Source organism: Phacochoerus africanus, chromosome 1 (genome assembly GCF_016906955.1).
Source record: "Phacochoerus africanus isolate WHEZ1 chromosome 1, ROS_Pafr_v1, whole genome shotgun sequence".
NCBI lineage: Eukaryota > Metazoa > Chordata > Mammalia > Artiodactyla > Suidae > Phacochoerus > Phacochoerus africanus.
In genome coordinates, this window is record NC_062544.1 from 140,022,859 (window position 1) to 140,046,595 (window position 23,737).

The window sequence follows — 23,737 nt, forward strand, 5'->3', positions numbered from 1 at the left end:
CTTTCCAATTATGGGAAATTAAAAGCAATACTCTATCTAGCAACGTGTCTCTTTTTTTACTCTACTTCTCATCTTCCAGTGCTGGGACTGGGAGCCACTGTCATGGAATGTGCATTTCAGCATCTATTATCCTGAAAATCCCAGAATTACAAGGGGATGAAAGATGGATCTTGTCTGCTTTATGCAGACCTAGAGGGGAGAGTGCAGGGAAACCTGCTCTGGGAACAGGCATAAAACCAGATATAGTAAGAATATTTCATAGCCCCTTCAAAATGTTGACAATTTTATTAACTACTCACTTTCATATGTCAGGAATATGGTGTATAGTTTGGGATTCAAAAAAATACTTTTGTATACATCTTTCACTGCTATGGTAATATTTTCAGATACACCAGAGCCTATTCAAGTCCCAAGTATGTTGGATTATTTGCAAAAATGATTATTTCTGATGCTACTTAATGCTGCAAATTACTGAGCCTTCCTGCCATTCCATCCATCTCAGACTTGACAGGTAAATTAGGGAAGATTTTGCAAAATAGTAAAACGTTGGACAATTTATGGTTTCAAACTCGTGTATAGTTTTCATGACTCACCCAGGAGCTCTTCCTGATGTCACGTGCTATTTCCACTGTGGTTGAGGAAGCAAAGGCATGAGAGTGTTTCTCAGGGAGACAGACACAAAGCAAGGAGTTCAGAGTCCCAGGTGCCAGTCATGGCCTTGTTTCTAGCTTTGATCTTGGCTGGGTCATTTCAATGTCTTCCTCCCCTCCCCACCTCGGCCTTTTATTCTTGGCCTTGCACGTAAGGGTTAACCATGGCCAAGGGGTGTGAAATTTTGCAGTCAAAACCGTCTCAGTGACTTAACTCAAGTGTATGTTTTATCTGTTCTGGGTATGGAGATTCTCTGAGTTGGATCCCTGGTCTAGGCTACTTTAGTCTCAGTCTTGTGGAGCCTTTTGATCAGTACATACATCTGTAATCACTGATTGCCAGGGCAGAGAAAACTTGAAGTGAGCACTGCCTCTTAAATGTTTTTACCTGCCAGTGGCAAATAACACTTCTACATACATTCCACCGGCCAAAATGAATTGCAAGGTCAAGGTCAAGCCTGACTTCAAAAAACTGTAATTTTGGTTGCATTAGTAACGTCTGCCACAGGATGGAACTAAGTCAGAGGTTTTCTTGTGTGTGTGGAGGGGGTGGGGGTATGAATGTGTATATGCATACAAGCTTACACACACACACACACACACACACACACGATTCAGAAAACTGTGCTAAAATGAAATTTATGTGGATGCATGAATAAATAAAAATAACAAGTAGAACAGCTGAAATTGATAATTTTAGCTCTCACCCCACTTCTACACTTAAGGGGGACCATGGTTTTGATAATTCCTGGACTGTTCTTAAATGTTTTGATGTGATGCAATGGCTAGGAACTGAGTAACTTCATAAGCTATTACCTTAAAAATAAGAGACTAAAATGAACCCATCTAGGAAACAGAAACAGACTCTCAGACACAGAGGACAAACCTGTAGCTGCCAAGGGGGAGGGGTTTTGGGGAGGGCTGGAGTGGGAGGTTGGGGTTAGCAGATGTAAGCTATAATACATGGAGGGAGTAATCAACAAGATCCTACAATATAGCACACAGATATGTCTGTGTGAGAGTGTGTGTGTGTGTGTGTGTGTATATATGTATATATATATATATATATATATACATATATACACACACACACACATGAATATATGAAACACTTTGCTGTACAGTAGGAATTAACCACTATAAATCAATAATACTTCCATAAAAAAGGAGACCAAATGCAGATATGACCAGAATAATGTATCTCATAACATCTGTACTATATGAGAAAGTCAAGCAACCCATGAGGAAATGAAAAGAGAGACAGAGAAAACTGATCAAATTTGGGTCTGAATAAATACAATTCCAATAACACAAAGAGGATTTGGGCCTCCAAGTTCCTGTAAATATATTCTTAGCTACCACTGACAATAGTTTACTATTCACATTAAGAAGGAGCAGAAAAATTCAGATCCTTCTATTAGGTAGGGAAGATATGTCTTATGCAGTTGTTAATGGATGCATGGGCAATGTGGCTTTCAGTTAAAGAAAAACAGAAAGATGGATAAAAGAGTCTAACAGTGTGATTGGTAGAGAAACTAACTGAAAAGCCAAGTAGGCAGAAAAATGGTAAGGTGATTTGTAAGCCAAAGCCAGAACTGGGAAGAGAACCTGGATGTATTCGGAGGCAAAAATCATTCTAAGAAACCAGACTCTGAATTATGAGGCTATTCTTAAACTTGACTTAATGAGCATGTTCACTGCATGTCTGCGATGTGTGAAGTGATGCCACAGGAACCGGGGAAAAGGATAGTGCAAGAAAAACACACCAGAGTGCCTGTCCATGGGGAGCTTACATCCCACTGTGAGAATGAGGATAATGCACTGGTAGGGAAAAAAGGTGACAGAAATGTCATCTCTGCCCTTGGCTGGGTGGTAGTTGGAAGGTGGAGGTGGAGGATGTAGGCGTACGTAATAACAACCTAACAAAGTTCCCGAGCCGATGGGCCACATTTTTATTTTTCTCAGGAGAAAGTGTAGGTAAACCATGATGGTTGCTGGAAGTAGGGAGCACATTTCCATAAGGAGAGGAGAAGGGTTTAGTAGAAGGGTGTCCTCACAGTTCTTTATTACACTGCTGTACTAGCATTGACACAGGGCTGGTTAGTGTGGTGGTGACAGCTTCTGCTACAATTGCCCAATGTGTAATCATCAGACCATTGCCTGTGACTGCAAAAAAAGCCACAATGTGGACAAGGAGCAGTTGGGAGGCCTTTTAGTGTCAGCATCTTAGAATGGCAAGCACTGAAGGGATCTAGAACTCACTCATTTTCCTTCATAAAAATCGCTTATAGACTTACACTAGCAAGCTAAAAGCTCCATCAAAACTAAGGACCCAAGAAGATGGATCTTAGGATCTAAGAGGACTTCTCTTTAGTCTAGACATCAAGAGATTTATCCTATGAAAATAATTCACAGAGTAGACAAAACTTTATGCACAAAGATGTTCATGTCAGCATTATTTAAAACCTGCATGGTGGAAACAAACTCAATATTTGATCTTCCCTGAGTCAGCAGTAGCTACCTTATGAATTGTTTCTCTGCTTAAGTGAGTCAGCATCAATTTCTGTTACTGGTAATCCTGACTGATAGATATGGAAAGAAGTGGACAAATAAAATAATACAACCAAAATAATGAAATTTTCGGATGCAGTGACTGTCTCTGGATACTGGGGTTCTCTGCCCCCCCCAACCCTGCACTGCCTCTACTGGCTTCTCTGTATTATTCCCAGATGTCATGATTACAATAATTTATGAGTAATGCAAGTAAGTACTTTCATAATTTAAGACAATTAAAAGGAGGAATATATATAAATTATTTTTTCAAGAAGATCATAGTAGTAGTGAAATCAGACAGATCCATGAGAGCAGAATGTAGCAAGTAACATCTTGGAGAACTTCCTGCCCTGGGAGGGCAGCATAGAAGGAATTACTTTACAGGATGGAATCATATATTGGGCTTGAGATTCATTGCTCTTCAAACAGAAACATAACACAACTTCCTGGTGGACCAGAGCTTGGGCACTGGCTTATGCACTCAAGATTGCCATTGTTTAATTATGAGCTTCCTGTGAGCCTGGGCTTGTAATCAGGAGGCAGCCTGACAGAGCACTTCCTCTAAATTAGAAGACTTAGTTCAGGTTCTGTCACTCACAGATGAGCAAGTGCATAATAAACACTTATTCTGATCCCAAAGTGATGTGCATGCTTTGCATACATTCTTTCTTTGAATTTTTTTTTTTTTGGTGAGAAATGCTAAATATTCTTTATTTGATACATTACATAAACCACACCAAAATGCCCTTTCATAAATAAAAGGCAGTATTTTAGACACAGAGAATTTTAATAAAATTGGCATAGTTAAGATATGCCAAAAAGATAAAGTAGACATTGTCAGTTCATCTTCAGCTCTTTCCTTAACAGGCTAGCAAAACACAGGTGAATCTTACTCCATTCTATGAGACAGTGAAGGACTCTTCTCTGTATTTAAATATATTAATATAACCAGTTATAGAAATCTAAATATAAAACCAGTCTCCTAGAGGTTTTGAGAAGGTATTCACCATCTTCTTGAAAAATTTAACATTCCATATTCAAATCTAACCACCTCTTTAGAAGGGGAAAAAGTGATAGTACTTGTTGAACTGGAATTACTACTAAAATTCAAAAAGCTGAGGATATTCATCTAGCCACAAACCAATCTGATTTAAATCAGGACTGTCCAAGCAGAAACATTCCATCAGCCATACATGATCTTAATTCTAGTGTATGAGATCAATTTAAATATGGTACATATATAAAAGTCATGAGACATTTCAATTTTGTAATAAATGAGGCAGGGGCCAACTATTACTCATTAATAGCTTTTTTTGAGATGAGGAACCAAGTCTGCCCTTCTCCTTTCTTCCTAATGCCAACGAAGACCATTTTTGTTCCAAGGATGTACTTCTTGGGATTCTCCACATACTCTATCAACGTCTCTCTCCCCAGGGGATGCCCTTGTTCTTGTTGGCATCTGTGTAAGTGAATCCAGGAGGCTGACCTGTCTTCTATCCAAATAGACCCTGGAGGTTGGGCCAACCTTGTACTTGCCTCCTTTACTACAGTATGGCACTGGGCACACTTCTGAACAAAAATCTTCTTGCCCTTCAAATATAAAATGGGAAAAATACAGTCTTTTCAGCAAGTGTTGCTGGCAAAACTGGACAGCTGCATGTAAATCAATGAAACTAGAACACACCCTCACACCATGCACGAAAATAAACTCAAAATGGCTTAAAGACTTAAATATAAGACAAGACACCATCAAACTCCTAGAAGAGAACATAGGCAAAACATTATCTTGACATCAACCTTACACATGTTTTCTCAAGTCAGTCTCCCAAAGCAACAGAAATCAAAGCAAAAATAAACCAATGGAAATCCTGTGAAATCAGATTGTTATGATCATTATACAACTATAGATGTGATAAATTCATTTGAGTAATAAAAAAAAATGGAAAAAAAACCCAATGGGACTTAATCAAACTGACAAGATTTTGCACAGCAAAGGAAGCCATAATAAAAAAAAAAACAACAAAAAGACAACTTACAGAATCGGAGAAAATAGTTTCAAATGATGTAACGGACAGGGGCTTAATCCCTACAATATGCAAGCAACTTGTATAACTCAACAGCAAAAAAGCCAACAACCCAATGGAAAAATGGGCAAAAGACCTGAAGAGACATTTCTCCAAGGAAGATAGACAGATGGCCAACAAGCACATGAAAAAATGCTCAACATCCCTGATTCTTAGAGAAATGCAAATCAAAACTACCATGAGGTACCACCTCACACCAGTCAGAATGGCCATCATTAAGAAGTCCACAAATAACAAATGCTGGAGAGGTTATGGAGAAAAGGGAACCCTCCTGCACTGTTGGTGGGAATGTCAGCTGGTACAACCACTATGGAGAAGAGTATGGAGGTACCTTAGAAAACTATACACGTGACCCAGCAATCCCGCTCTTGGGCATATATCCAAACAAAACTTTCCTTGAAAAAGACACATGCACCCACATGTTCATTGCAGCACTATCTACAATAGCCAAGACATGGAAACAACCTCAGTGTCCATCAACAGATGATTGGATTAGGAAGATGTGGTACATACACACAATGGAATACTACTTGGCCATGAAAAAATGAAATAAAGCCATTTGTAGCAACATAGAGACTCTCATACTGAGTGAAGTAATTCAGAAAAGAGAAAGAAATACCATGTGACATTACTTATACCTGGAATCTAATATATGGCACAAATGAAACTTTCCACAGAAAAGAAAATCATGGACATGGAGAACAGATTTGTGGTTGCCAAGGGGGAGTGGGAGGGAGTGGGCTGGATTGGGAATTTGGGGTTAATAAATGCAAACTATTGCCTTTGGAATGGATAAGCAATGAGATCCTGCTGTATAGCACTGAGAACTATGTCTAGTCACTTATGAAGAAGCATGATAATGTGAGCAAAAAGAATGTATACGTGTATGTGTAATTGGGTCACCATGCTGTACAATAGAAAAAAAAATTGTATTGGGGAAATAGCAATAAAGAAAAAGCAAGTATACTTCACCAAAGATGATATTGGAACACTTGACACACATGAGAATGTGTTTGACTTCCTCAGTAATTTAGAAAAATGCAAATTAAAATTCTAGTGAGATACCTACTAGACTGATTAATATTAAATGTACTGAAAATGCCAAACATTGATGAGGATGTGGAACAATGAGGACTCTCCGACACTTCAGGAAGAGTATATACTGGTTCCATTTGGAAAACTGGAAGTGCTTATGGAATGCTCCCATGAACAACCCAACAATTACATCTTAGGCATATCTCCAGTAGAAATGCAGGCACGAGGATGCTCACAGAAATATTTACTGTGATAACTCCAATCTGGAAGCACACAAATATCCCCCAACCATAGAATGGATAAAAAAACTGAAGTATATTTATATAGGGTGATACTATACTGTAACAGAAATGATGAATTGCAGCTACACAGAACATGAATAATTCCAACAAAACTATTGCTGAGCAAAAGAAGTCAGATATAAAACAAATGTAATGCGATTCCATCCGCATAAAGTTCAAAAAGTGAAAAAACCAATCTGGGTTGGAAAGTCAGGATAATCAAGGATGTCACCCTTGGGGGCTGATGTGAGGGGTAAGGATGGAGGAGGACAGAGGGATGTTGGGTTGATAATGTTCTATTTCTTGACCAGGATTATGGTTTCCAGGATGTACTTACTCTCTTCATTGTGTGTTAATTCAGCAAGCTGTGCATTTTCATTTATGATGTGAACTATACTTCAATGAAATGATTTCAAATATAAATATTTAAAGGCAAAATATTTACATACTCATCTTCATTGGGTATTTATTTTGAAAAATTACCAGCTTCTTCTTTGCTATACATTACCTTTCTTAAAAGCGTCTTCTCTGTCTTAGGTTTCTTGAAATCTCCTGAAGATCTAGGAAACAAAACAAAATTGCTTTAACCATTGGTTATGGTGCCAGATATTGCCTACTAGGAGAACAACTCCTTCAAGGCAGAGTTTTACTTGGTTTTAAATCTCCAGGACCAAGTACATTATCTGACTCAAGCAAGTACTCAGTAAATGTCTGTTGAATGGATGTTGGGAGATTTTTGCCTAGAACATCTCAGTACTATTCTCTAATATAGTACTTTTCACAGAGAAGACATCCAAATATATTTATTGTGTAAAAAATGAATTTTGAAAGCATGATTATAGTTTAAACTACATGGTATCTCGCTGGAAAATTAAATTCTTTTAAACTATTCAATGAATTGTCACCAATTTCCTAGGTAATGCACATCACTATCCAAATATATTTTCTACTTAGTTGTTTTTTTTTTTTCTTCCAAAGTTTTTAGGTGCTCAAGAAACTTACTTGATTTCCCATTTTCTAGATGTTGTGAGTTGTGGTTCCCTGATCTATAAAAAAGTTGTATTCTCTGCAATGACTCCAAGGCACTGCATAATTTTAAAGTACATTCAGAAGTATCAAAGAAAGATTACATTTTATTATTCACAGTTTCAAAGGTAAGAGTGTTTTATTGCATTATCAATCTTTGCAAGTGGATAATCCACATATATTTACCATTGAACAGACTCTTCTTAGGCATGCTTTTTATTTTTAGAATGGGATCTGAAACTAGCACAGGAACACCTATCAAGTATCAGAGTTGAATGTAGACCCAAATCTGAAATCTCCCCCCGGGCCTTAAGTATTAATAATAAAATGAATTTTCCTAAAATGGTAGCACTTGACAGGTAGGCATTTGTATGCCTCTTCATTCTCAGAGTGAATTTAGAGACTTCAGGAATAAAGATCTGAACAATATGAGCAGAGGCCTGAGGTCTGAAGTATCTGAATAATATCTTTAAATTAGAATTCACATCAAATTCAAGTTTATCTAATGACTTTGGATGCATATCTTGGTCTAATTTAAGTATATTAACCTGAGTGTGTGGGTAATCACTGAGTAATAACACTGTTAACATGGTGTTACTTGAATGAAAGGAGAGAGAAAAGTCTGTGGTTTTCTCAAACACTGTGGTCATTAGAGCCTCAGATCACTGGTGAGTAATGAATACTTTCCATTCCAATCTCCTTGAAGAAGCTGTGTCCTCAGTTTAGAAATTGAATGTCTTTTCTTTATTCACCAAATAATTGGGATTACAAATTCATTTTTTTTCTCTCTCTAGAGCACATCAAGTCTGACCTCAGTTGGCACAGTTTTCAGATTTAGTTAGGCAAATGTTAGTCCATGGGCTGAAACTAAAACCACTTTTCATGATGCTCCAAGGGTCTTCATTCACAAGAAAGCATCATCTAAATTCCAGTAAGCAAAGGGGATAAGCAAGTGCCTGGGGTTTGAGGAATGGGGCTGAAATGCTGGCTCTGCCTTAACCTTAACCTCTGGGGTCTGTTTCCATTTGTTTGATTCAAGAGATAAACTCAGTGCCCTGAGAAGTCTTTCAGCTCCAACATTCTAGATGGTGCTCATTAATTTTAGGTAACAGACCTCCAAAACTGGTGATAATACCCAAAATTTCCAGATATTTTAGCCCAAACTGGACTGTGGAACACTTTAGAGAGTCTATTTATTATTTGGAGATGTGACTGCCAGTCTCTAGTTAGCCTGAGCTGATTGCCTGTGTGAGTATCTGTTCTCAGATCCCAGCTGTGCCCCCCTTCCCTCCTCCACCAGCTGCCTCCTTAAATCAGGGTCAATTTCCTGATCTAGGGAGCAAGTACTCAAAATGCGATGCAACAGTTGATTTGCAAAGTAGGCTGAGGCAATGCAGATTTGTGAATACTGTGATAGACGCATACTTTGCAGTCCTGCTTTCTTTTTGTTTGTTTTTGTTTTTAATTTATTTTTTAAAATAAAGTGTAGTTGATTTGCTGTGTTGTGCTAATTTCTGCTGTACAGCATAGTGACCAAGTCACATATATATATACATATATACACACACATATATACATATATATACACATATATACACACATATATACATACATATGTACATATATACATACATACACACATATAAATACATATATACATATATATATATATACACACACATATATATACATATACATACACATATATGTATATATATATTACACACACATCATACACACACATTCTTTTTCTTATACTATCTTCCATCATATTATATCCCAGGAGATTGAATATAGTTCCCTACGGTGTATAGCAGGAACTCATTACTTATCTACTCTGAATGCAATAGTTTGCATCTACTAACCCCAAACTCCTAGTTCATCTCACTCTCTCCCTTCTCCCCTTTGGCAACCACAACTCTGTTCTCTATGTCTGTGAGTCTGTTTCTATTTTGTAAATAGGTTTATTTGTGCCATATTTTAGATTTCACATATAAGTGATATCATACGGTATTTGTCTTTCTCTTTCTGACTTATTTTGCTTAATATGAGAAAATTCACAATAGCCAAGACATGGAAACAACCTAAATGTCCATCGACAGATGACTACATTAAGAAGATGGTATATATATAGATAGATATACACACAATGGAATACAACTCAGCCAAAAAAAAAAAGAATGAAATAATGGTATTTACGGAAACATGGATGCTCTTTTCAATGTTAAGAACTCCTACTATAGCAGAAAGAGTACTTCAGGTTTTGTTTTGGGATGGTTCCCAATCCTTCGAGTCTTAGTTTATATACTTGCAAAGTGAAGGAGGAGCCTGGGAGATTTCCATGGTCCCCTTCTGCTATGTAATTTCACATATCTCTGGATGCTACTTTTGGCTTCCCAGGTTCTCAGACCTAGGTTAATTACCTTGATGATGCAGAGCTACATGATGAAGGTTATGTGCCTAAGAAGGTCCTTTTCCTATTTACCCTGGATGAACCCACGGCAACTGGCTTAGAACCCACTGCAACTGGCTTAGGCTGGGCAGCATTTCCTACGAGTTATCAAGTGTGTTTTCAGACCATTCAGTGGCTTTCCAATGGGTGATGAAAAATTGGTCTGATTGAATATACATGTATATGTACATACACATAAATGCATACACACAGTTTTTCAGAGGAATTGTTTGGAGACCAATGTTAAAAAGTCTAAATCTGAGAATTGTGATGAGTTTGAAGCTCAGGTCAAATGAGCCTCTGAAACCACTCCCAGGAGGCCCCTGAACCCCCTCCCAGGAGGTCCTGGCTTTGCCCACTAAGTGAGCTATGGAAAGTGCCAGGCTCCTGAATAGTACTTGTATTCTTAAGGCATATTGGTTAGTTTCATCTTGCTTTCATAATAAATCACCATATATGTGGCAGCTTAAACAATATACATTTATTATTTTACACTTTGGTAAGTCAGAAATCCACACCAGTCTGACATGGACAAATCAAGGTGTCGGCAGGACTGCCTTCCTCTCTGGGAACTGGAGAGAAGACCCTGCTCTTGCCTTTTGCTGCACCTATGCCTGGCTCCTGGCTCCCTTCCTCCACCTTCAAAGTCATTGATCACCTTGCTGACACTCCTCCATTATCACAACCAGGAAAGGTCCTCTGATCTTAAAAACTTGTGAAGAGATTGAGCCCACCTGGAGGATCCAGGAGAGCCCTTCTATTTCAAGCTCTTTAACCTAATCACACATCAAAATCCCTTTGCTCCATGGAAAGCAGCTTAGCCACAGGTTCAGGGATAAAACACAGACATCTTTGTGTGTGTGTGTGTGTGGGTCATTATTCTGTCTCCTCTGATATGCTCAATGAAGGCCTTTGGGAAAGTCTATTTTTTACTCCCAAGTTTGAGGCATGGGGGCAAATCCAAGTCTCAGAGTGATTCTAAATAACACGTACAGCACACAGGGCCTTAGTGACCATCTGGTTAAACCTCTCACTTTACTGATGAGGAAACTGGGCCCCAGACAGGAAAGACTTGTTCAAGGTCATGCTGATGAGCAGAGGAGGAGCTGCACGTGGAATCCAGCTGGCCTGGCTCACAGCCTAGCCCTCTTCCCACCACTCCTTGTGGACCCACTGACCAGACTCTCACTGCAAGGAATCTTTCTGCTATAAAACCACCGATGGGAGGCTTTGTTCTACTTGGAAGAAGAGTTTTGAATGAGAACAGGAATTTGCTAAAAGGTTCATAATGAAATGTCAAGATGGTTTGCCATTTTACAAAAATACCATTTTTAATCCCAAGTGACAAAATGACTGTTGCTAAAGGGAGATGGTATTTAAGTAAAGGTCACATAAAATCAGGGGGCGAAGGCAACATATGATGTATCAGAAATTTAAGGATAAATTAAAAAAAAAATCTTTGGACCCTGGAAATTTTACCATTCTCTCTTCTGCTCTACCTTACTCTAAGTTCTTGAATCCACATAGTTTTCCATTATTAACTCCAGCATTCCACCCGCCCTTCATTCCTACCCTACAGGTTATGTACTGCATACCAACCATGTGCCAGGGATGCTGGAGATACACTGGAGAAGAAAACAGAGTTCCCACACTCGTAGGGCTGACAGTAGTAAATTGAGGCATCCCACAGTGAGTTCTTGGCGACACCTGATTACCAGATTCCTGGCTCCCACACATCTCCAGGAGAAGGAGCTGGACCCAGGACATTGCAATTTAACAAGCTTCCCTGGTGATTTTTAAAAATTTATTTATTTATTTGGCCACACCTGTGGCAGGTGGAAGTTCCTGGACCCAGAATCGAACCTGCGCCACAGCAGTGACTGAAGTCATTGCAGTGACAACACCAGATCCTCAACCCACTGCACCACAGGAGAACTCCCCAGGTGACTTTAACACATTAAATTTTGGATTCTACTGCTGTATATAAAAATAATTCAGCTGGTAGAGCCCCCCTTCCATACTCTCTCTGTGGTTCGCTGGGATCCCAACAAAGGATAAGAGATAAGGGGAGAGGAGTTCCCATCACGGCTCAGTGGGTTAAGGACATGACTAGTATCCATGAGAATGTGTTATTTGTCTCTGGTCTCACTCAGTGGGTTAAGGATCTGGCATTGCCATGAGCTGTGGTGTAGGTCGCAGACACAGCTCGGATCCTGTGTTGCTGCCAGCCTATACCACAGCCACAGCAATGCCAGATCCAAGCTGGGTGTGTGACCTACACCATAGCTAATGGCAATGCTGGATCCTTAACCCACTGAGTGAGACCGGGGATTGAACCCGCATCCTCATGGTTACTAGTCAGATTCGTTTCTGATGGGAACTCCTATCTAGCAGTTTTATTGTTAGTAGCATGGTCCCAAACAATGAAGTTTCTCAAAGTGCCAGAAAGCTCTTCAAGCCAGTTTGACTGAGTGTCTTGAAAATAGTCCACTTCACTCAGAGATATTCTAAATTTAACTGTTCATATCGGTTCTTTAAAAAAAAAAATTAGAGTTTTAAGGTTTTGTTTTTTTTTTCCCCTTTATCTCCTCCCCATGGCACATGGAGTTTCTGGGCCAGGGATCAGATCCTGCAACTACCACAATGCAGGATCTTTAACCCACTGGGGATTGCACCTGCACCTCTGCAGTAACCTGAGCTGCTCCAGTTGGATTTTTAACCCACTGTGCCACAGCAGGAACTCCTTTATTAAGTATTTTTAATTTAATTAAATTAACTTGACAAGTGCTGGAGGGGCTGTGGAGAAAAGGAAACCCTCCTGCACTGTTGGTGGGAATGTAAACTGGTACAGCCACTATGGAGAACAGTTTGGAGATACTTTAGAAATCTATACATAGAACTTCCATATGACCCTGCAATCCCACTCTTGGGCATATATCCGGACAAAACTCTACTTAAAAGAGACACATGCTCCTGCATGTTCATTGCAGCACTATCCACAATAGCCAGGACATGGAAACAACCCAAATGTCCATCAACAGATGATTGGATTCAGAAGATGTGGTATATATACACAATGGAATACTACTCAGCCATAAAAAAGAATGACATAATGCCATTTGCAGCAACATGGATGGAACTAGAGAATCTCATACTGAGTGAAATGAGTCAGAAAGACAAAGACAAATACCATATGATATCACATATAACTGGAATCTAATACCCAGCACAAATGAACATCTCCTCAGAAAAGAAAATCATGGACTTGGAGAAAAGACTTGTGGCTACCTGATGGGAGGGGGTGGGAGTGGGAGAGATTGGGAGCTTGGGCTTATCAGACACAACTTAGAATAGATTTACAAGGAGATCCTGCTGAATAGCATAGAGAACTTTGTCTAGATACTCATGTTGCAACAGAACAAAGGGTGGGGAAAAAAATGTAATTGTAATGTATACATATAAGGATAACTTGATCCCCTTGCTGTACAGTGAGAAAATAAAAAAAAAAATTAACTTGACAAATAGTAATTGTCTACTACAAACAGTGGGGATACAAAAGTGGAGAGCACGAAAACAATTCCTAATCCTGTGAATATACTGTATTTTAAAATCGACCCTGGAAGAAAAAAGCAAAAATACGAGGAAAATATAAAAAATAATCTGAAGGAAATAACAAGGGGCTAAAGTAAAGCCAAATGAAAGTTGAGAGGGACCTGCTTTAGGTTGGATGGAAAATAAAAAATCCTTCACAACTGTCATCACAGATCTGGATGAATTCTCAAACTTTGTTTATGGGTAAGATTCTGATAAAAGTTTTGTATCTATTAAAATTTTAATTGCCCCTTCATTTCATAATGAATACTTTACAACAAGAACCTAGTTAATTTACACTTTGATTTCTAGTTAATATTCATGGCATCAGAATTCATACTTCATTTAGTGGTTGAAGGTAATGAGAAATCATGATACTGATATTTTTCAAATGGTTCATCTTTCAGTGAAATTTAAGCCAGGTGCAAAAATACCTATTTGCCACCAGATGGCGTAGTTGACATTTACAGAGAGTGCACAGGGGCGATTCAACCTTTTGAATTCAACCGTTTCTTCTCTCTCTCTCTCTCTCTCTCTCTCTCTCTCTCTCTCACACACACACACACACACACACACACACTTTTTTCTACTTAATGAATAAAGAAATGAAAGCAGGTGAGAGAAAAAAGGCATTAAAAATGATCAAGTTTTTAAAAATACAAAAATTTCCCCTAACCTCATCTGCGAAAATTAATGTTAAGTGGATTGGTAACCCCTCTTAGGAGGGAGGTCTGACTCTACATACTGATGTTAATGATTTGAATTCATCAGTTCCTAATACACATTTACCACTAGAATAACCTCATTCTCTTTCACCAAGATAGAAAAAAAAAAAAAAAGAAAGAAAGAAAGAAAGAAAGAAAAAGAAAGGAAAAAAAAAGAGAAAATACTCTCTTGGTTATTTTTAAAGCCCTGCATAGTGTGTGTGTGTGTGTGTGTGTGTGTGTGTGTGTGTGTGTGCACGCATACTTTTTTAATGTGTTAGACCATGGTGATAAATTACCACCCTTTCCCCCTTGTGCTGCCTCACCTGCATCTCTATACACTTTCCTGTTTAAATCAATCATCATTTTCTTCTCCTGGGTTAAAAGAAAGGAAATCCCTGCTCTTGGCTACATCTCTTTGCCAGGGTGAACACTTTTCTTGTATATTTTCATTCCCAGAAACAAACTTCAAAACCTCCTTGTGTTGGCTCTATAATTTAGCTTTTGGATTTTCAGGTTATTGCTGTAATAAGCCCTTTGACATGGTCGTCTCCTTTGTACAGGCAACTCCTCACTCCCCCATCCAGTCACTCCAGCAACTGGCTTCATAAACCTCATCTACCCCATTGATTTTCTGAAATTCTTACCTTTGCCTGCAAATGATCTTTATTTATATAGAACTGCACTGATTTTTATGCCTGCCCTTGTTCTGGACACACCTCAAATAAATTTCAGCTTCATTCTGCTCTGGCATTAGCGCCAATAACTTGATCCTCACCTTTGCTAACTGATTCTTCTCACAGAGTGGAGCCTTAATGAAAATACGAGCAGGTCAGATTCACCTTGTTTTAGTCAAGTTTCTTTGTTTTGGGTGAAAACAGCTCATACTTTTGATCTGTCTTTCAGTGCTACCTGACTGGCATAAAATCAGAAACCTGAGCAGCTAGTCCTGACTTAACACGTTAACTCTGTGACCTTGTGTATGACCTCTGTGTACCTCAGAGTCCTCTATAAATCGAGGGCCTTGGAAACATGCTCTTGGAGACCTCCTCTGGCTCTAACATTTTCTAATTCTGTAAATCAGTGGCTTCATACTTTACCCAACCACCTCCAATCTGGTGTCTGTCAGCTCATACCTAAGATGTGCCAGGCCATTCCAGTGGAATGGGGGTGGGGTGGTAAAAAGGAGAATAAGGTGAAAGGGGGAGAGGGCAGGGCCCTCCACTGCCCTCCCCTCCAGATCCTGTCTCCTCTGCACAAAAATCCCAGAGATAGCAAAAACAGGACTAAAACCTCACCCACTTAAGATGACTTAACTGGATTTTGTAAGCCACTTAAATCCCATGTGGAGCAATGCAGAGAATAACTATGACAAATACGTAATGAGTTTGAATCTTAGAGAAATCTAACCTTTAGAGAACTTGAAGGTGTCTCTCCTTGACAAAGAATAAAGGAAAGAGAGCTGTGCCTAAGAGCATGGATGGAGTATCAGGCCTTGATTTCCTACATCATTCCCTAGGCTAATGGTTCTCAAACTTCTGTGGGGCATCAGTCTCTTCTCTACCAAGAGTTAAAATACCATTGCTGCGGGGGTTGGGGGGGGGGTTCTTGCTGTGGCTCAGCAGATTAAGAACCTGACATAATGTCTGTGAGGACACAGGTTGGATTCCTGGCCTCACTCAGTGGGTTAATGATCCGATGTTGCCATAAGCTGTGGTGTAGGTTGTAGATGCAGCTTGGATCTGATGTTGCCATGGCTGTGGCTTAGGCCAGCAGCTGCCTTTTTGATTTGGTCAGGGAAATTCCATATGCCGCAGGTGCGGCCTGAAAGGAAAAAAAAACAATACTGATTGCTAGGCTCCACTTCCGTGGAGTTTCTGATTCTGCAGGTTTGAGGTAAGGCTTAAGAAGGTACATTTCTATCAAGCTCCCAGATGTTGCTGATGCTACTGGTCTAGAAGCACACTCAGAACCACTGGCCCAAGCAAAACAGAGAGGCTGACTGCACACTGTTCACCGTTTAGGTCACTTGTTACCTGCTTATGACCCTGGTTTAGAATAATTTCCCCAGACGTGTCTACAGGTTGATCCTCAGAACCCATGAATAGTTACCTTGCACAGTAAAAGGGACTTTGCAGATTAAGTTAAGGACCTTGAGATGGGAGATTTATCCAAGATCAGCTGGGTGGACATAGTCTGATCACAAGCATCTTTCTAAGAGGGAGGCAAGAGGATCGCAGGAAGAAAAAAGAGGGAGGACAATAGAAAAAGAGGTTGAACTGGTGCACTTTGAAGATGGAAGAAAGATGCCACAGGCCAAGGGCTGTGGGAGGCAGAGGAAGGAAGAAGGCCATGGGCAAGGATGCGGGAAAAGGTTAACATACAGATACTTCCATCTGACTGTTCATCTGTCCTTTATTCTGTTCTCTATGATAAAGCAGTTGATGTGATTTCCTGAGTTCTGTGAGCCATTCTAGCAATTTATCAAGCCTAAGTGTTTATGGCTGGTTGGTCAGAAGCACAAACGACAACCTGGGACTTGTGATCAGCATCTGACAAGGGAGAATCTTGTAGGTCTGGATCCTTAACCCGGGAGTTCTGCCCTAACTCCAGGTGGACAGTGTCAGGACTGAACTGATTTGCAGGACAGCCAGCTGGTGTTAGAGAATCGGTTGTTGTGGGAAAAATGGACACAGTGGGTCACAGAAGTGTTCTGTGTGAAGAGTAGAGTAGAAGCAGGAGTTTTTCTATATACATGTCACCTGTCCTATCTATCTCATTTTAATAAATTTGGAAAATTTTATCCCTTTCGTAGAAGTGGGGAGAAGCCCAGGCCTGGCATGAGCGTGAACTTGGAGTCTTTCACCTCTTTGGCCATACCAGGCATTTTAGATATCTGTTTTCAAAAAGACAGGCCAACCTTCTGCTTAGGGTATGAATTTGTAAGCCTACCTGCCTCAGCTAACACCATCCAGCAATCTCTGATTTACAGAATTAGAGGCATTTACCGTATGTTTTCTAAATCATTCACTATTACTTCCCCGTCAATGGTACTCTTAAGAGGAAATGCCTCTGTTTGCATCTAGTGCCACTTAAATCACTCTTGTTTTAAGGACCAATGAGTGGAAAATTTCTAATAAATCCCCAATTCTTCATAGTTCATGAAACACACATAATTATACTCTGTAAGAATATAAAGCTTAAGGATTCTCCCCAGTCCATTTGCAAGGAAAGGTAGTGGGCACATCTTTATAATTTAAGCAGGAGTCCCTTCCAGACTTATCCAAGTCCCAGACTTATCCCAGTTCAATAATGAAAAGCAATAAAACTAAATATCTGCAGCCAAACATACATTCCCATCAAGTAGCAAACATATTTCCCAGATTAGACTCCAAGCCCTGCATTTCTTTTTTCTTCCTGGACCACCATTTGCTTCGGGTGCTAGAATTTTGCACTTTCCAATATGGTAGCCACTAGCCAAGTGTGGTTATTTAAATATGTTATTGTAAGTTAAATAAAATTCAGTATTCAACTCCTCAGTAACCTTAACTGCGTTTCAAGGGCTCAGTCATTACTAGCGGCTAGCGGCTGCTGTACTGGTCAGTGCAGAGAGAGAGCTGTTTCCACAGCACAGGATGTTCAGCTGGACAGAGCTGCTTTCCATGTTTCTCTGTCCAAGCAGGTGCAAATCATTCAGGGACAATAGGAAGAATTGCCCCTGCCCTTTGGTTTTACACAATTTGTTTCCAAGAGCTAGAATATACTGGAGTCGGCTGAGTTCTTTCATGGTGATGTTAGCAATGGGTTATGGTTTCATAGCATGTGGGAATGGAATTAGTCCATATGTTTTCTGAGGGGCTAAAGGAAAGGTTCAGAGTTCATAGTGTGCTCATTTACACAGCATCTCACTTGATTTTTACCAAAACTTTGTGGTGGGCTGGGCTGCTGATTTCACTTTAAAGGTGAATACATGGATGACTGGACAATTGGGCCAGGACCAAACCAGCACAAGCAAAAGATGAACAGAAAACCGTGTTTCTTAATGTAAATTTAGGGAGGAAGATGAGAGGCAGAACAGACAGTTTCTGGTACATTTCCAAGAACACACAGCAGTTGGTAGCCAAGCTAGGACTAAAACCCAGGTCCCCTGAGCATAAGTCCACTGTTTTTCTACTTTACCATGACATTATGTGCAACTTTAGGGCACATTTCTTACTTGCCTGTGCAAGAATTCTTTGTGGCTGGTTCCCAGCCTCTTTGACACTGAATTTATATCTTGGTAATCATCTTCCAGAAAGTGTCTTCAGATGATTGATACATTATACTAACAATAACATTTATTTCTAGATCTTAGCCTATGCCAAGCTCTAGTCTAAACACTTTACATTAATAATTTCATTAAATCCTTTTCAGAGCTCTAAAAGGCAGATTCTATTATCATTGTTTCAGGCGCTGGGTAACTGAGACATGGGGGTTTGGGTAATATATTCATAGTTAATGATATAAACCCCTGTGTCTGACTCCAGAGCCTAAGGGAGGGAAACTTATGAGACCAGATGAAGAAAAATATCCCTGCAGGGATGCTGGAGCTTCCTAGAGGGGAATCAGTGAGAAACATACAATAGTACCTGACTAGAGGAAAAAATGTTCCAAAGAGAAAGAGATAGAATTAAACATCCTCCAAGGGCAGAGAGTCCTGATGCCATATCATGGCGGGACGACTCACATGGAACAGAACTCTTCTCACTTGCTTGCCCTGCCCTGGTCTTAGGCCTAGAGGGTAAGTCAGCAGATGTAGACCAGAAGATCAAGAAGGAAACCACCGGGCTCCTTCCATCTCTTTTGTCTTCAGGAAACACCAGATCTGAGCCACATCTGTGACCTACACCACAGCTTGTGGCAACATTGGATCTTTAACCCTCTGAGTGAACCTGCATCCTCATGGACACTACTATATTGGGTTCTTAACCCATTGAGCCACAAAGAAAACTTCAGGGCTTAGATTTTTTGATTCTTACACTGGAATGAAGATTTTAGTTCCTTTGATTTGAGACTGCTTTGAGAATGAAAATTAAGGGAAAGATTTTATAATAGCCTGAGTGTGACCCCTGAAAGTCCTGAGATCTGACCAAGATTTAATCCAAGTGGTGAATGTGAGCATGTAGCACATAATGGGAGATAATAAAGTTGTCCTCTGCCTGCACGTTACTGAGCCCAACTATGTAAGAAAAGGGTTACAGAAGTTAAAAAACTGAAGTTTGCTACCATCCAGGCTTAGGGCTTTCTAATTGCAACCATATCTCTGCTCAGCTTGCCAGATCTCAGGCTAAAGGTTGGGCCATTTTAAAAGCCTGAGGGGAAAAATCTTTAACAATCTATGCTGCCCAACTTGCTCCAGGAATAGCAGTGAGGAAGTGCATTTCTCAAGATAATAGAGAGCTTGTGAGGGCCTGGCGCCTATGGCCAGAGCCCAGTAAGAAGCTGCTTTGTCAGGCTACATCCAGCTCTGAAAATGAGCCATATCCACAAGGAAGCGAAGAGGAGCTCTCCTCCCTTAGGTATTCTGACCCAGCCCCCGAAGCAGAAACCTCACACACCAAGTCACTCAGTGAGTACATATCCATCATTAAGCTCAGAGCAATACATCACCTCAGGTACTAAGAGATATAAGTGCTACGGAGCAACAGGAACTCTCACTTGTTGCTGTGGGAAATGCAAAATGGTGCAGTCTGGTTGGAAGAGAGTTTGGGGATGTCTTACAAAACCAATCAGAAGTTTGTAATCCAGCAATCTTCCTCCTTGCCAACGCAGCTGAGAATTCACCACACAAAAACCCTGTACCAAATGTGTACAGCATCTTTATCCATAATTGCCAAACTGGGAAGGAAACAAGATGTTCTTTAGTAAGTGAATGAATAATGTCTGGTGTCTCCAGACTGTGGTATATTATTCAGAGCTAAAAATAAAGTGTCAAGCTATGACCAAACATGGGGGAAACTTAAACACATATTACCAGGTGAAAGAAGCCAATCTGAAAAGGCTACATACTGTATAATTTCAACCATATGGCATTCTGTAAAAGGCAAAACTATGAAGAAAGTAAGAAGATCAGCGGTTGCCAGGGATTAGCGGGTGGGAGTTATGAATAGGCAGAGCACAGAGGATTTTAGGACAGTGAAAAATACTTCGTGTGGTATTGCAATGATGGATACATTTCATACATGTGTTTAAACCCATAGAATGTTAAACACCAAGAGTGAACCCTAATGCAAACCGTGGATTAGTGATATTAGTTTAGGTACATTGATTGAAACAAAGGTGCCATTTGGGATATGGATGGTGGTAGTGGGGGAGACTGTCTAGGGTAGGGGATATCTGAGAAATCTATATTTCTACTTAATTTTGCTGTGAACCTAAAACTACTCTGCAAAATAAAGGCTATTCAAAATAAATTTGAGGAGTTCCCATCTTGGCACAGCAGAAACAAATCTGACCAGGGACCATGAGGCTATGGGTTCAATCCCTGGCCTTGCTCAGTGGGTTGGGGATCCGGCGTTGCCGTGAGCTGTGGTCGTAGATGTGGCTGAGATCTGGTGTTTATGTGGCTGTAGTGTAGGCTGGCAGCTGTAGCTCCAATAAGACCCCTGGCCTGGGAACCCTCATATGCTGCAGGTGCGGCCCTAAAAAAAAGAAAGACAAAATAAATAAATAATAAATTTGAAAATTAGAAAGAAAAAGAATAGATCAAAGTGAAGAGGGAGGTGCCCAGGATCTTAACCCATCTCTCTCCTTCTCTCTCTGGTCTTCTCTATCTGGCTTTCTCTCCTTGGCATCATTTGGTTGCAATGGAAGATGGAAGCTGACAATAGTTCTGGCCTGCTGAGGGTCTGCCCCAGTCCCAAGGATTTGGAGTCTCTCTCTCCCAGCACTGTGCCCCCACAGAGCCAAAGGAGAGAAGTGGACTAATTCCAAAATGCAGTGATAGAAAACTGGCAGCCTGAATACAGGTCAAATTCTATCTGCAGATAGAATTTTTGATTGATTGTTTTTTATTTAAACCACAGTTATTTTAATCTTTTGAAACACACAGCTGAGTGAGATCTTTAATAATACAGACAGCTGCTGTAATTATGCCAATTTCACAGATAAAACCAGGATCAGAAAAATTAAAAATTTTGCTCAGTGATAGGTTGATTGTATTACTGTTAGAATATCTGAACTGGAGTTCCTGTTGTGTCACAGTGGTTAACGAATCCAACTAGGAACCATGAGGTTGTGGGTTTGATCCTTGGCCTCACTCAGTGGGTTAATGATCCAGCGTTGCTTCGAGGTGTGGTGTAAGATCACACATGCGGCTCGGAACTTGCATTGCTGTGGCTCTGGTGTAGGCTGGTGGTTACAGCTCTGATTGGACCCCTAGCCTGGGAACCTCCATATGCCACAGGAGCAGCTCTAGAAAAGGCAAAAAAAAAAAAAAAAAAGAATATGTGAACTCTTCCTTTACAGATCCCTTCCTTATGGAGGATGGCACTTCCTGCCCCATTGATGTCAGACAGGTCCATGTGACTTGCTTTGGCCAGTGAAATGCAGGAAGAAATGACACATGCAATTTCTAAGCAAATGTGCTGCCCCACAGTCCCATCATCTTCCTTTATTCCTCTGCCTCAGAAATGGCAACATCCCTGATGGAAGCTTTTCCTTCAGCTTGGATCCCAGGGCTATGGCCAAGAATGGGCCGCATATGCATGAGTACAAAACAAATTGTTATTGTAAGCCACTGCAATTTGGGTTATTTTGTCACCACAGCATAACCTGACCCACGTTAACTAATACAATTGCACCACTAGGAAGAGTTAGGGTGAGATTTAAACCTGCACCAGTCAGGTCCCAGACAGGAGAAAGAAGCCACATGGGCTGCTGTAACAAAATGCATGATAGGTTTTTTTTTTGGATAGCCTTTTCCTTCCTTTTCTTTTCTTTTCTCTTTTCTTTTCTTTTATTATTTTTTGGCCACATCCATGGCATGTGGAAGTTCCCAGGCCAGGGATCAAATCCATGCTACAGCAGTGACCTGAGCCACTGCAGCGATGATGCCAGATTCTTAACCCACTGCACCACAGAGAACTCTTGTTTCTTATTTTGAGCCACTTGCTACAATTTAAATTTGATGAGTCTCACATAGAAATTTTCACTTTGGCTTCTCCTTAAAAAAAAAAAAAAAAATCAGAACTAGAAGCAAAGGGCTCAGATTTCCACGAAGCTGTAGTTGGCTAAAGCTGAATTGTCTCACTTGCATTCCCTTCTTGGCCCTGGAGGCAATGAGGTCTGGGACCCCTGCTGTAGAGGGTTACCTCTATCTAGATAGATACCTAGGAGTAGATATGCACTTTTTAAACTACAAAATTCAGTTAGGATATGGAAAGCATAAACTAGGCTATTGTAGATCTGTTACTATCCATATAAAAATTCTGCAATCCTCTAAAAGGTGGTAGTTTACAAATGTGTCAATATCAAATGAGCTTGTACAAAACAATCAGGCAGGAGTGAGTGGAGAACTGTGCTGAAAACCAGGGAACCTGAGATTTTATTTCTAGTTCAACCTTGAGTCACCTGGGCATCCTTGGAAGACTGTCTTTAATTTCCTGGACTTCAATGTTACTATTATAAAAACAGGGATTGGTGTAGCCAATGTTCCCCAAAGAGCAGTTCTTGGCACACCGATCTTGTGAGTCTATGTGAAAACAGAGTTCCATTTCCAGATAGTTTGGGAATGCTTTTCCTGGCTTGGGACAAGGACTCTTGGATACTGCCATATTAAAGTGTGTCCCTATAGGACTAAAACTTGATTAACTTTGTTGCATCTAATGTGTTTTACAAAATGATTTGACAAAAAGCATTTATTAGCATTGCCCAGAACTCGCATTCAGTTGCACACACACTGATGAGTCACGGCCACCCTGGGATCTATTCAGCCTGTGTATCACAGGTCCTATGAAAGGTTTTAAGCATAGGTTTAGAATTTGAGGGATTTTCATTTCAGCATGTTTCTAATTAATTCATTTGCATTACCCCCCCCTCCTTTTTTTTTTCTGGAGAGAGCGCTGGGTTTTTCTCCCTTACTAAGATAACGATGAAACAAATTAGCAATGCAAAGTGTATTCTCAGCATGATCTGAATTTGATTTTCCAAGGTCTTCCTTCTCTGGATGTAATGGGTGTTCATCCCTTTCAAAGTGACCATTATGCTGCTAAAATATTGAAGTCTGGCAAAAGCAGAGCTATTGTGGAAACATTAAGAAAACATAATTACTGTACAATGGCACCACCTCATTTGCATAGTGTCGAAATGCATCTTGATGGGA